The sequence below is a fragment of the Neoarius graeffei genome, chromosome 4 (genome assembly GCF_027579695.1).
Source record: "Neoarius graeffei isolate fNeoGra1 chromosome 4, fNeoGra1.pri, whole genome shotgun sequence".
In the NCBI taxonomy this organism is placed as follows: Eukaryota; Metazoa; Chordata; class Actinopteri; order Siluriformes; family Ariidae; genus Neoarius; species Neoarius graeffei.
In genome coordinates, this window is record NC_083572.1 from 19007786 (window position 1) to 19022699 (window position 14914).

Sequence of the window (14914 nt, forward strand, 5' to 3'; positions counted from 1 at the left end):
GCCGAACAAAATTACGACATCAGCAACAGAGAGCTGTTAGCCATCAAGCTAGCCTTAGAGGAGTGGAGGCACTGGCTCGAGGGGTCGGATCTCCCCTTCCTCATCTGGACTGACCACAAGAATCTGGAATACCTCAAGTCTGCCAAATGCCTTAACTCACAGCAAGCCCGATGGTCTCTCTTCTTCTCCTGTTTCCAATTCATGCTCTCCTACCGCCCAGGCTCCAAGAATGGCAAACCTGATGCCCTGTCCAGGATATTGTCTGACCACCAGGAGGAGTCTAGTATGTCTGAAACCATCCTCCCTCCATGTTGTCTGGTGGGGGCCGCCCTACTTGAGGTAGAGACATTGGTGCAGAAGGCCCTGGAGCAGGACCCCGGAGAAGGTAACTCAAGCAACATACCACCTAACCATCTGCTTGTTCCTTGTTCTGTGTGAACCCAGGTGCTGCAGTGGGGTCATGGCTCCAAGTTGGCTTGTCATCCGGGAGCTGCTTGAACCCTGGCACTCATCCAACAGCGCTTCTGGTGGCCATCCATCAAGGGAGACGTCCAGGAGCTCGTGGCAGCCTGCGACACATGTGCCTGGAACAAGACAGCCAATCGACCCCCTGCCAGCCTGCTAAGACCCCTCCTGATTCCTCATCAACCCTGGTCTCACATAGTCCTGGACTTCGGCACAGGACTCCGCAACTCAGGTGGCAACACACGCATCCTCACAGTTATTGACCAGTTCTCCAAGACAGTCCATTTTGTCCCTCTGCCCAAGCTTTCCACAGCTAAAGAAACCACTGAATTACTCATCCTTCACGTTTTCCGCCTACATGGACTCCCCACTGACATTGTCTCCGACCAGGGTCCTCAGTTCACTGTGCAATTCTGGATGGCCTTCTGCAAACTCATCAGGGCCTCCTGTAGCCTCTCCTCAGGGTTCCATCCTCAAGCCAACAGCCAGGGTGAATCAAGCTTTGGAGGTGGCACTCAGGTGCATGACGTCCAGGGATGCTGCTTCTTGGAGTAAGTACTTACCTTGGGTCGAGTACGCTCACAACACTCTCCCTTCATCTGCCACAGGCCTCTCGCCCTTCCAGTGCTCCCTAGGTTACCAACCACCACTCTTCCCCAACCAAGAGGAGGAGGTCGCCATAGCCTCAGCCCAGACCTTCATACGCCGCTGCAGGAGGACATGGGCATCAGCTCGGAGAAGACTCATTCGCGCCACCCTAGCATCCAAGAGGCAGGCTGACAAACACCACTCTAAGGCACCCACTTACCGGGTGGGGCAGCGAGTCATGCTCTCCATGCGCCATCTGCCACTCAGAACCATCTCCCGCAAGCTGGCACCCAGATACCTAGGACCCTGCTTGTCAGCAAGGTAATCAATCCATGTTCCATCAGACTGGCATTACCACTCACCATGCGACATATTCACCCCACTTTCCATGTGTCACAGCTTAAACCTCTGGTCTCTAGTTCTTTGGCCTAGGCCTGAATGCTTCAGTACCTTTTTCCAGACAGCAGGAAGGTGAAGCAATTGTGTGAGGGGTGTGTGGGGTCAGCCAGAATGCTGATGGCTTTCTGTATGCAGTGTGTGGTGTAAATGTCCGTGATGGAGGGAAGAGAGACTCCGATGATCTTTTCAGGTGTCCTCACTATCCACTGTAGGGTCTTGTGATCTGAAATGGTGCAATTCCCAAACCAGACCATGATGGAGCTGCTCAGAATGCTCTCAATAGTCCCTCTGTAGAATATAGGGATGGGTGATGGGAGATGGGTTTTCCTCAGCCTTCATAGGAAGTAGAGATGCTGCTGGGCTTTCTTGACTGTGGAGCTGGTGTTGAGGGACCAGGTGAGGTTCTCTGCCAGATGAACACCAAGGAATTTGGAGCTTTTGATGTTCTCTGTGAGTGAGCCAACGATGTACAGTGGAGAGTGGTCACTCCATGTTCTTCTGAAGTCAACAACCATTTCTTATTTTGTCCATGTTCAGAGACAGGTTGTTGACTCTGCACCAGTCCGATAGCCATTGCACCTCCTTTTGTATGCTGGCTCATTGTTCTTACTGATGAGACCCACCACAGTTGTGTCATCGGCAAACTTGATGATGTGGTTCAAGCTGTGAGTTGCTGCACAGTCATGAGTCAGCAGAGTGAACAGCAGTGGACTGAGCACACAGCCCTGGGGGGCACCAGTGCTCAGTATGGTGGTGCTGGAAGTTCTGCTCCCAATCCAGACTTACTGAGGTCTCTCAGCCAAGAAATCCAGGATCCAGTTGTAGAAGGTGGTCAAGCCCAGCAGGCTCAGCTTTCCAATTAGTTGCTGAGGGATGATTGTGTTGGTGTTAATCACTAATCTTTTTTATTTTTTCTACAAATAATTTTCCAGTATCCTCTTCATTTTTTTATTGTATTTTCGCTTTCCTTTTTGTACTTCCCAGTTTTGCTTTCCTTTTTCTGTTTTTTTCTCTCTTTTTTTTGGAAGAATGCCAAGACTGGAAGCTTTCTTTTTTTCTCCTCCTGTTTAAAGACCACAAGTGGAGGCCATCCACATCGGATCTGCTTTAATATCAACAGATCTTCGATTAAGATACGTGAATCCTTTCATCAAGGCACACCTTCAGCCTGTTCAGTGTGCTGAGTGCAGGATGTTTAGTCATTCTTCCTCCATCGCTAGTGATAGCTTTATTTGTGATGAGTGCAGATTAGTTAGCTCCCTGACAGAGAAGATTACAGTGTTAGAAGTGCGTATCCAGGCTTTAGAGAAGGCCAGTGAGAATGAGAACAGTGTAGTTTCTGTAGGGGAAAGTCTGGATGCCCTAGATGGAGTTAGTAATCCCCCAACTCTGGCATTAGAGCCCTTACAGCAGGGCGAATGGGTGACAGCTCGGCAGCATAAGCGTAGAGCCAAAGCTACTGCTGAGGCTCGCCCACAGGAGCACCACTCCCCTCTGCTTCACATGTCAAACAGGTTTGCTCTCCTTAGTGATGCACTCACTGAGAAACCTGAAAGAGCTCTGGTTATAGGGGACTCTATCATATGGCATGTGAAATTAGCTCAGCCTTTAGGGGCACCAGCAGCTTTAGTCAGGTGTATACCGGGAGCCAGGGCACCGGACATAGCAGGTAATCTTAGGGTCCTAGGCAAGCACAGGTTGTCAAAGATAGTTATCCATGCAGGAGCTAATGATATATGCCTTTGTCAGTCTGACGTTACTAAGAGTAACTTTGTAGAGGTGTTTAAATTAGTGAAGGTGATGTCTGATACTATAGTATGCTCTGGCCCCATCCCAATGTGGCGTGGCGATGTAGCTTGCAGCAGGTTATGGTTGCTGAACTGCTGGTTGTCCAGGTGGTGCTCTGAAAACAGTGTGGGCTTTATAGATAATTGGGCTAATTTTGAGGGCACTGCTGGCCTGTTAGGGCGGGGCAGTATCCATCCCACTCAGGAAGGTGCTGCTTTCATTTCCTGCAGCATAGGTCATAGTCTCAGAACAGGCCTAGTTAATTTCTGACAATCCAGAGCCAAGGCCAGGGAGCAGACAAACAGGTTAAACAGACTGTCTGCTACCTGCACAGAGTCATCACTCAGGGTCCACTACATCGAGACTGTGTCTGTTCCCCGAGCTCAACAAAAAAGTAGGAATACTCAGAGTTTGTTCCAGTAACCTAATCAATATAAAATTAGATCATACTGACTGTACAGCTGCTGCCAGCACCTTTGATCTACAGTGCCTTGAAAAAGTATTCATACCCCTTGAACTTTTTCATATTTTTCCACCTTACAACCATGAACTTAAAAGTTTTTTAATGAGATTTTATGTGATAGACCAACACAGAGTAGCACATAATTGTGAAGTGAAACGAAAATGATAAATGGTCTTCAAAATTTTAAACAAATAAAAATCTGAAAAATGTGGTGTGCATTAGTATTCAGCCCCCTGTACTCTCATCTCATTATCTCTAGCCGCTTTATCTTGTTCTACAGGCAAGCTGGAGCCTATCCCAGCTGACTACAGGCAAAAGGCGGGGTACACCCTGGACAAGTCACCAGGTCATCACAGTGCCGACACATAGACACAGACAACCATTCACACCTACGGTCAATTTAGAGTCACCAGTTAACCTAACCTGCATGTCTTTGGACTGTGGGGGAAACCGGAGCACCTAGAGGAAACCCATGCGGACACGGGGAGAACATGCAAACTCCACACAGAAAGGCCCTTGCCGGCCACGGGGCTCGAACCCAGACCTTCTTGCTGTGAGGCGACAGCGCTAACCACTACACCACCATGCCACCCCCCCCCCCCCCCCCCCCCCGTACTCTGATACCTCTAAATACAATCCAGTGCAATCAATTGCCTTCAGAAGTCATCTAATTAGTTAATAGAGTCCTACTGTGTGTAATTTACTCTCAGCATAAATACACTGGTTCTGTGAAGGCCTCAGTGGTTTGTTAGAGAACACTGAAGAACAAACAGCATCATGAAGACCAAAGAACTCACCAGACAGGTCAGGGATAAAGTTCTGGAGAAGTTTAAAGCAGGGTTAGGTGATAAAAAATATCCCAAGCTCTGAACATCTCAAGAAGCACTGTTCAATCCATCATTCAAAAATGGAAAAACTGCAAACCTACCAAGCCATGGCCGTCCACCTAAACTGACAGAGCAAGCAAGGAGAGCACTGGTCAGAGAAGCAGCCAAGAGGCCCATGATCACTCTGGAGGAGCTGCAGAAATCCACAGCTCAGGTGAGAGAATCTGTGCACAGGACAACTATAAGTCGTACACTCCACAAATCTGGCCTTTTTGGAAGAGTGGCAAGAAGAAACCCATTGCTGAAAGACAGGCATTAGAAGTCCTGTTTGCCAGAAGCCATGTAGGGGACACAGCAAACATGTGGAAGAAGGTGCTTTGGTCAGATGAGACCAAAGTTGAACTTTTTGGCCTAAATGCAAAGCGCTATGTGTGGCGGAAAACTAACACTGCTCATCACCCTGCACACACCATCCCCACTGTGAAACATGGTGGTGGCAGCATCATGCTATGGGGATGCTTTTCTTCAGCAGGGACAGGGAAGCTGGTCAGAGTTGATGGGAAGATGGATGGAGCTAAATACAGGGCAATCCTGGAAGAAAACCTGTTGGAGGCTACAAAAGACTTGAGACTGGGAAGGAGATTCACCTTCAATGACCCTAAACATACAGCCAGAGCTACAATGGAATGGTTTAGTAGATCAAAGAATATTTATGTGTTAGAATGGCCCAGTCAAAGTCCAGACCTAAATCCCATTGAGCATCTGTGGCAAGACTTGAAAATTGCTGTTCACAGATACTCTCCATCCGATCTGGCTGAGCTTGAGCTATTTTGCAAAGAAGAATGGGCAAAAATTTCAGTGTCTATATGTGCAAAGCTGGTAGAGACATACCACAAAAGACTTGCAGCTGTAATTGCAGCAAAAGGTGGCTCTACAAAGTATTGATGCAGGGGGGCTGAATACTAATGCACATCACATTTTTCAGATTTTTATTTGTTTAAAATTTTGAAGACCATTTATCATTTTCGTTTCACTTCACAATTTCGTGCTACTCTGTGTTGGTCTATCACATAAAATCTAAATAAAAAACGTTTAAGTTCATGGTTGTAAGGTGGATAAATGTGAAAAAGTTCAAGGGATATGAATACTTTTGCAAGGCACTGTAAAGGTGGGGCTATTAAATATTAGATCTCTTACATCTAAACTGCTAATGGTTAATGAACTTATTACTGATCAGGAGTTTAATGTACTTTGTTTAACTGAAACATGGATTAAGCCAAATGAATATATAGCATTAAATGAAGCTAGTCCTCCTGGATACAGTTATAGACACCAGCCTCGTCTAATTGGCAGAGGAGGAGGCGTCGCGGTTATTTATAATTATTATCTAGGTGTAACACAAAAACCTGGTTATAAATTTAATACATTTGAAGTTCTTCATACTAATATAATGTATGTAGCCTCGAAAAATAGGTCTACCCAGTTCATTCCGTTACTTATTATTTACAGGCCCCCAGGGCCATATTCTGAGTTTCTTTCTGAATTTGCAGATTTTATCTCAGATCTGGTTATTTCCTTAGACAAAGCTTTAGTTGTCAGAGATTTTAATTTTCACTTTGATAACCCAGAAGACCCTTTGAAAACAGCGTTTATGTCCATTTTAGATTCAGTAGGAATTAATCAGAATGTCATAGGACTGACCCATAATGGTGGTCACACCCTCAATCTAATACTAACATTCAGGTTAAACGTAAAAAATATAGTCATACTTCCACAGTCCGAAGTTATCTTAGATCATTATCTCATCTCATTCAAACTATGCCTGAGTAATAATATATGCACCTCACCACACTACATTAACGTCAACTACTGCACAGAGCTTTATAAATGATCTCCCAGAGTTATCAACTTTGATTGGGTCACTGTCAGCCCCTGCAGAACTTGATCAGGCAACTGAATGCTTAGAGTCAATGTTCTGCCATACTTTAGATAATGTAGCTCCTCTTAAAAGGAAAATGGTCAGAGACAAAAAAAATTAGCACCCTGGTATAATGACACTCGCAGTTTGAAACAGACCACTTAAAAATTGGAACGTAAATGGTGTCAAACAAAATTGGTAACATTCAAATTAGCGTGGAAGGAGAGCTTCCTGACATATAGAAAAGCTCTTAGTGCTGCTAGATCAACATATCTCTCCTCCCTAACAGAAGATAACAAAAATAATCCTAGATTCCTATGTAATACTGTAGCATAATTAACCAGGAATAAGTCCACTATAGACACATGCACACCTATGTAGTAGCAAAGACTTCATGAATTTTTTTTAATGACAAAATTGAGAATATCTGACAAAAAATTCAAATTACTAATTTAAGGTCAGACAATGTAAGTGACCTTGTAGTTAACAATATAACTGTATCAGATCAGCAATTAGAATGTTTTACTCCCCTTAGAGAAATTGAATTACTTTCATTAATCTCCGCATCAAAAGCCTCAACTTGTGTACTAGATCCCTTACCTACACGTCTATTCAAACAGATAATACTTGAAGTAACTGAAGCGCTTCTAAAAATAATAAATTCTTCTCTTACGATTGGCTATGTACCCAAATCCTTTAAACTAGCAGTTCTCAAACCCCTGATTAAAAAACCTGACCTTGATCCCTGTCAGCTGTCCAATTATTGGCCAATATCAAACCTCCCCTTTATCTCAAAGATCCTTGAAAAAGCTGTGGCACAGCAGTTATGCTCATATTTACATAGGAATAACATCCATGAAATGTATCAGTCAGGATTTAGGCCTCATCCTAGCACAGAGACAGCTCTGGCTAAAGTAGTAAACGACCTACTGTTGGCGTCTGATCAGGGCTGTGTCTTGCTGCTTGTGTTGCTTGACCTTAGTGCAGCATTTGATACTATTGATCATTCCATTCTTCTGGATAGACTAGAAAATGTTATGGGAGTTAAGGGAATGGCCCTCTCCTGGCTCAGGTCTTATTTAACTGATCGCTATCAGTATGTTGATGTAAATGGTGATTTTTCTAGACATACTGAGGTAAAGTTTGGTGTTCCACAAGCTTCTGTCTTGGGTCCATTGCTTTTTTCTTTATATGTATTACCTCTGGGCGATGTTATTCGTAAACATTGTATTAGTTTCTACTGTTATGCTGATGACACACAGTTGTATGTTTCTGCAAAACCTGATGAGAGACACCAGCTTAATAGAATTGAGGAATGTGTGAAGGACATTAGACACTGGATGCTTATTAACTTCCTTCTGCTTAACTCTGACAAGACTGAAGTACTTGTACTAGGACCACATGCAGCTAGAAGTAAGTTTTCTGATTACACAGTAACTCTGGTTGGCCTTTCTGTTTCTTCGCATGCAGCAGTAAAAGACCTCGGGGTGATTATTGACCCCAGTCTTTCATTCGAAACTCACATTGATAATATTACCCGGATAGCTTTCTTTCATCTCAGAAATATTGCTAAGATAAGAAATTTAATGTCACTACAAGATGCGGAAAAACTAGTTCATGCTTTTGTTACCTCCAGGTTGGATTATTGTAATGACTTACTGTCTGGATGTTCCAATAAGTGCATAAACAAGTTCCAGTTAGTTCAAAATGCAGCAGCAAGAGTCCTTACTAGAACTAGAAAATATGACCACATCACCCCTGTCTTATCCACACTGCATTGGCTCCCAATCAAATTTTGTATTGATTATAAAATACTACTATTGACCTTTTAAAGCACTGAATGGTCTCGCACCACAGTACCTGAGTGAACTTCTGGTCCTCTATGACCTGCCATGCCTACTTAGATCAAAAGGTGCATGCTATCTGCTGGTACCTCGTATGGTGGAGGCTACATCAGGGGGTAAAGCCTTTTCTTTCAAAGCCCCACAGTTATGGAACAGCCTTCCAAGTAATGTTCGGGAATCAGACACAGTCTCAGCATTTAAGTCTAGGCTGAAAACATATCTGTTTAGTCAAGCCTTTTGTTAATGGTGTTTATGAAGTAAAGGTGTACCGTAGATCTGGAGGGTCCTCAGACATAGTGTGTTTTGGTAAACTGGGATGTATGGATGCTATCAGTCCCCAACTCGCTTGCTCACTCAAGTTTGTTGACGGTGTAGTGGCTGGCTGCTTTATGTCCCAGGGCTCCCTCATGCCTGTGTTACCTTCTGGCTCTCCCCTTTTAGTTATGCTGTCATAGTTAGTTTTGCCGGAGTCCCTGCTTGTACTCAGTGCAATATGTATACTGTGCCTACTTATTCAGGTGACATTGGGCATACCTAACAGCCTGTGTTTTCTCCCCCCCCAATCTGTCCCTCTGAGTTACATGTCGGTCCTGGGATCGAGATGCTGACCTCTTCTGCTCCTCGGACCTGCCTGATCCATCCTGGTACCCTGTGTCTGGTTGGAGTCTCATTGCATCACTTCTGTGGAGGATGGCCCCATATGGACAGTTGAAAGTCACACCTGGAGGACACTCTGGACACTTACAGTAATGCTTTTATGGCTGAGGACTACAGTTGACTTGCTAACTTTAGGATTGCAGTTGTCATGAACAGTTTTACACTCAAGTTTCTATCAATTAATAGTTTATAACGTCAACGACACTGACTTCATGTTAAAACTCTTAATGTTATCGTCATGTTGTCTGTTGTTGCCCAAATGAGGATGGGTTCCCTTTTGAGTCTGGTTCCTCTTGAGGTTTCTTCCTCATGTCGTCTAAGGGAGTTTTTCCTTGCCACCGTCACCTTGCTTGCTCATTGGGGATCGATTAGGGATAAAATTAGCTCATGTTTTAAGTTGTTCAAATTCTGTAAAGCTGCTTTGCGACAATGTTTATTTTTAAAAGCACTATACAAATAAACTTGACTTGAATGCTGAACTGAAGCCTATGAACAGCATTCCTGCACATGTGTCCTTCTTGCCCAAGTGGCTAAGGGCCAGATGAAGGGTGGTGGCTATGGTGTCATCTGTTGACTGGTTCCAGCGATACACGAACTGCAGGGAGTCCAGGGAGGGGGGGGGGGGGCAGCAGGGTCTTTATGTGCCTCATGATGAGCCTCTCAAAGCACCTCATAATGATGGGTGTGAGTGCAACTGGATAGTAGTCATTGAGGCAGGACACTGAAAACTTCTTTGGCACAGGGATGATGGTATTTGTCTTGAAGCACTTAGCCTACTACATGGCATTGCTCAGGAAGATGTTGAAGATGTCAGTGAGAACAGCTGTCAGCTGGTCCACATATCCTCTGAGCACTTTACTGGGGAAGTTGTCTGGTCCAGCAGGCTTCTGTGGGTTGACCCTGCATAGAGTTTTCCTCACATCGGAGAATGAAATAGTGGTCAACTAGTGAAATCTCACTGCAGACTTTCTAGAAAAGCAGTCAGCTAATGATTGTATTATTTTGTGGTGAATAAGAGAAAAGAAGATACAAAGAAGACGAGCATCTATCTGTCTTTTTTGTCAAAAATGATACCCAAACAATGGCTACTACCTTCCTGAATCCTTTGGTAAGTTCTATTTTTTTTAGTGGTTTTGAGTGATTCAAGCAACTAAAGATACATTTTAGAGTTTATGAAATTAAAGTTACTTTCAAAATGAAGTACAACTAGATGAATTGGAAAAGGAGCACTGATTTTTAAGAGATTCATAAGTGCTTCTCTTTGAGGCAATCTCATGTGTGTATTTGAATTTCCTGTGTCCTGCAATCAGTTGAGTTATTTCAGTGGCACTTTCAGATACAAGGAATCGATTGACATTTTGTGAAACAACCAGAGAATATCTTGTTTTGGACAACACTTCCCTCAACAGAAAAAAACAACACAACCTCTAGAGGATAGAATTGGCCAGTACAGGGGTCAAACCTGTGACCTTGGCGTTATTAACACCATGCTCTAATTAACTGAGCTAACCAGCCAAGACAAAGACATGCATTTCTACTGAGGTGCTCCACTAAGTAGTGATGAGGTGGTGCCTTTCCCTTGAACAGATGTCTTTTCTCTTGATTATTGTTTTGAAGCCCTCAGTTTGACCCACTCACATATTTACACAGGGGGATGAAAATCCCAACATCCAATCTGAAAAACTTATTATACCTACTGAGCAAAGTCAGCTTGGATACGGTAGCCTTAACAATGTGAAAGAATGATGCATACCTACTTCCCTTCTTCAACATGGTGGCGCACTCTCCTGTCCTGGAGGCAGCACGGCCAGTGGAGTATGGAGGTGGTCAGTGCAGGGATGCTTTTGTGGCAGAGAACTGCAGTTGGCTTGCTGGCTTTAGGACTGCGGTTGTCGTGGGCAGTTTTGCACTCGAGTTTCCATCCGTGAACAGTTTGTGGCATCGACGGAATAGACTTGATGATGAAAGTGTTGTAATCATGCTATCTGTTATCACTCAAATGAGGATGGGTTCCCTTTTGAGTCTGGTTCCTCTCAAAGTTTCTTCCTCATTTCATCTGAGGGAGTTTTTCCTTGCCACCATTGCCACAGACTTGCTCATTGGGGATAGACTAGGAATAAAATTGTCATGGTCCTACCTGTGGGTTTCCTCTCTTCAGGTAACATCTCCACTCCTCTCTACTCAGCATTACCGGCCACGCCCGCATACACTTCCTCTTATTAACTCTCAGTGGCTGTCATTGGCTGTTGCCTATCACCTGCTCCTCCTCTGTGTGTATTTAAGCTGCTGTCCTCCCTAGCTTCAGTGTCAAATCGTCTTCTAGGCGTCGACTCCGTCAACTCTTCAGTCCTGGTAACCTGACCCTGCATTTGTCCCTTATCTTGCTACCTGATCTGTGACTCTGTGTTCCAGCCTGTTCCCCATTCCTGCCTGTTGTGCTGCCCTGTCTGCCTGCTGAGGGACTGCTCGCTGGGAGACCGCCTGAACACCTAGTGCCATCAGCTTACAGCCTCCCTACTCTGACAACACCTGATCCTGTCTGATCTCTGCTGCTAAGCAGGGTCAAGCCTGGTCAGTATTTGGATGGGAGACCACAGACATCACCACCATGCTCCCACCAGCCATCCCTGCCTCTCAGTCCTCCTGCCACTGAACTTCACACATGCACATCCTCCCAACTCCCTTTGCCCTGTTATCAATAAAACTCAACATTTAACTTGCGCTCTTGGGTCCTCGTCTGTTTCTCCTGACAAAAATTAGCTCATGTTTAAAGTCATTAATGGCCGGTGACATTGCACCTCTGCTTCAGCTTGACCACCAGCTGCAACAACTATTGCAATAGCTCCAACAGCATCAGCTAACCCTGGTTCTGCAAGTTCTCACCACTCCATCCGCTCATGTTCCACCTGCTCTGCCTCCCGGTGATCCGGAACGTTTCAATGGTGACCCAAACCAGGTCCGGCCATTCCTGACCAGCTGCTGTATCCAGTTCTCTCTGCAGCCCAGGACCTTCTCGATGGAGGAAGCCAAGGTGCGGTATGTCATTACTCACCTGACTGGCCGGGCTCAGCTGTGGGGGACAGCTGAATTCGACCGGCAGACCCTGGCCTGTGCCTCCTTCAGTGCCTTCGCTGAGGAGATGTTAAAGGTGTTCGACCTGGGCTCGTCAAGAACAGAGGCGTCACGAGCACTGATGAGTATCCATCAGGGCAACCGGATGGTGGCAGACTACTCCATCGACTTCCGCACCCTGGCGAGGCGCAGTTCGTGGAACATGGCGGTGCTGGTGGATGCCTTCCTCCACAGTTTGGCGGACTACGTCAAGGACGAGCTCGTTTCCCATGAGCAACCCCCAACACTCAATGAGGCCATTGCCCTCGCCGTATGCATCGATCACCGTATCCAGATCCGCAGACGAGAGAAGGGGCGTCCTAGTCAAACCACCCGCACTTGGGGTGAGTCTTCCACTGCCCAGTTCCCGCCTGTCACGCCCCAAAGCCGACATAATCAGTCTGAGCCCATGGAGATCGGCCGTGCCTCCCTCACCCCCGAGGAGCGACAGCACCGCCTAACCTCCATCCATAAACCCCTGCTTCAGCTCCACCTTCAGCTTCCCGACACCGCTTGTGCCCTGGCCACCCTGGTGGACTCTGGAGCCAAAGCTAACATCATGGACACAGAGCTCGCACGGCAGCTGGGTGTGGGATGCCACCATCTTACTCCACCCATTCCTGTACGAGCGCTGGGTGGACATCGTCTCGGCACAGTTACACACATCACAGCCCCTGTGACAATGCTGCTGTCAGGTAACCACCAGGAGTCCATCCAATTCCACCTCCTACACTCACCCGGCCAACCACTCATCCTAGGGTACCCGTGGCTCTGTCTACACAACCCCAAACTCGACTGGGAGACTGGCACCATACGAGAGTGGGGAAGGGGCTGCCATCAGACCTGCTTGAAGGGAGCCGTCCTGCCAACCAACCAGGAGACCACCAGCTCCACCCCCGACATATCCAAGGTTCCTGTCTGCTATCACCACCTGAGGGAGGTGTTCAACAAGTCCAAGGCCACGTCGTTGCCCCCACACTGACCATATGACTGCGCCATCGACCTCCTGCCAGGCACCGCACCCCCTAAGGGCCGTCTCTACTCCCTGTCAGCCCCGGAGAGAAAGGCCATGGAGGACTACATAAATGACTCTCTGGCTGCCAGCCTAATCCGTCCATCATCCTCTCCTGCCGGAGCTGGATTTTTCTTTGTGGGGAAGAAGGATGGTTCTCTTCGTCCCTGCATAGATTACCGGGGCTTGAACGACATTACGGTTAAGAACTGCTACCCTCTGCCACTACTCTCCTCTGCCTTTGAACTACTGCAAGGGGCCACAGTGTTCACCAAGCTAGATCTCCGGAACGCTTACCATCTGGTGCGAGTGAGAGAAGGCGACGAGTGGAAGACTGCGTTCAACACCCCGACGGGACACTATGAATATCTGGTCATGCCATTCGGTCTCACCAATGCCCCAGCAGTGTTCCAGGCACTGGTAAACAACATCCTCAGAGACATGCTCAACAAGTTCGTTTTTGTTTACTTGGACGACATTTTGATCTTCTCTAAAACCCTGTCTGAGCACACCCACCACGTCCAGTTGGTCCTGTGCCGCCTGCTTGAGAATTCATTGTTTGTGAAAGCCGAGAAGTGCGAGTTCCACGCTCAGTCTGTCTCGTTCCTGGGATATGTGGTTACCGAGGGCAGCATACAAATGGACCCTGTGAAGGTGTTGGCAGTGACATCGTGGCTGGTCCCAGAGAGCCGTAAGAAACTGCAGCAGTTCCTGGGGTTCACCAACTTCTATAGGAGGTTCATCCGGGGCTACAGCACCGTGGCAGCCCCACTCACCGCACTGACCAGCATCAAACAGTCCTTCCAATGGACGGCAGCAGCTGACAAAGCCTGCGAAACCCTCAAGGCCCGTTTCACTTCAGCTCCCATCCTCCGGATGCCTGACACCGAGCGGCAGTTTGTGGTGGAGGTAGATGCTTCGGATGTGGGAGTCAGGGCTGTGCTTTCCCAGCGGGCAGCTGAGGATGGAAAAATGCACCCCTGCACCTTCTACTCCCGAAGACTGACCCCAGCAGAGAGCAATTACGACATCGGCAATCGCGAGCTACTGGCGGTCAAGCTCGCCCTCGAGGAGTGGCGCCACTGGTTGGAGGGGTCTAAGGTTCCGTTTGTGGTCTGGACAGACCACAAAAACCTGGAATATATCCGGACAGCCAGGAGGCTAAACTCCCGCCAGCGCCGGTGGTCACTATTCTTCACACGCTTCAACTTTGTCCTTTCCTACCGTCCTGGCACCCGCAACATCAAACCGAATGCACTCTCCCAGATGTTTCAGAGGGATGAGGCTTCCAAGGAGGAATTAACACCCATCCTCCCAAGCCCCTGTGTCGTTGCTGCCCTGACCTGGGACATCGAGGAGCAGGTTTGAGAGGCCATCAGGGACCAGCCAGGCCCCAGCGCTTGCCCCTCCAACTGTCTCTACGTCCCAGCCGACCTGAGGTCTCAGGTGATTCAATGGGGACACAACTCCCGCCTGGCCTGTCACCCTGGGGGTCACACGCTCCCTCCATCTGCTGTCTCAGCAATTCTGGTGGCCGTCGATGAGGAGGGACATCCAGGATTTTGTGAGAGCCTGCCCCACTTGCAACCAGCACAAGTCCCCCAGGCAGCCCCCAGCCAGGTTAATCCAGCCCCTGCCAGTACCCATGCGTCCCTGGTCCCATGTCTCCCTGGACTTTGTTACTGGTCTTCCTCCATCGGAAGGTAATACGGTCATCCTCACCATCGTGGACCGCTTCAGTAAGATGACCCACTTTGTGCCTCTCCCTAAACTGCCAACTGCTAAGGAGACTGCCCGGGTCATCTTAGAACATGTCTTTTGGGTCCATGGCCTGCCCAGGAA

General features: G+C 47.3%; 1 protein-coding gene and 1 non-coding gene across 2 annotated transcripts in view; one reads left to right on the plus strand and one right to left on the minus strand.

The window, feature by feature from the left end:
- asic4b (acid-sensing (proton-gated) ion channel family member 4b) overlaps positions 1-14914 on the plus strand; it is a 171027-nt gene that overhangs the window by 141174 nt on the left and 14939 nt on the right. The gene's annotated exons all lie outside the window — the stretch shown is intronic.
- On the minus strand, positions 10391-10464 carry trnai-aau (transfer RNA isoleucine (anticodon AAU)). The gene has a single exon. It is a non-coding gene; the product is annotated as a tRNA-Ile (tRNA).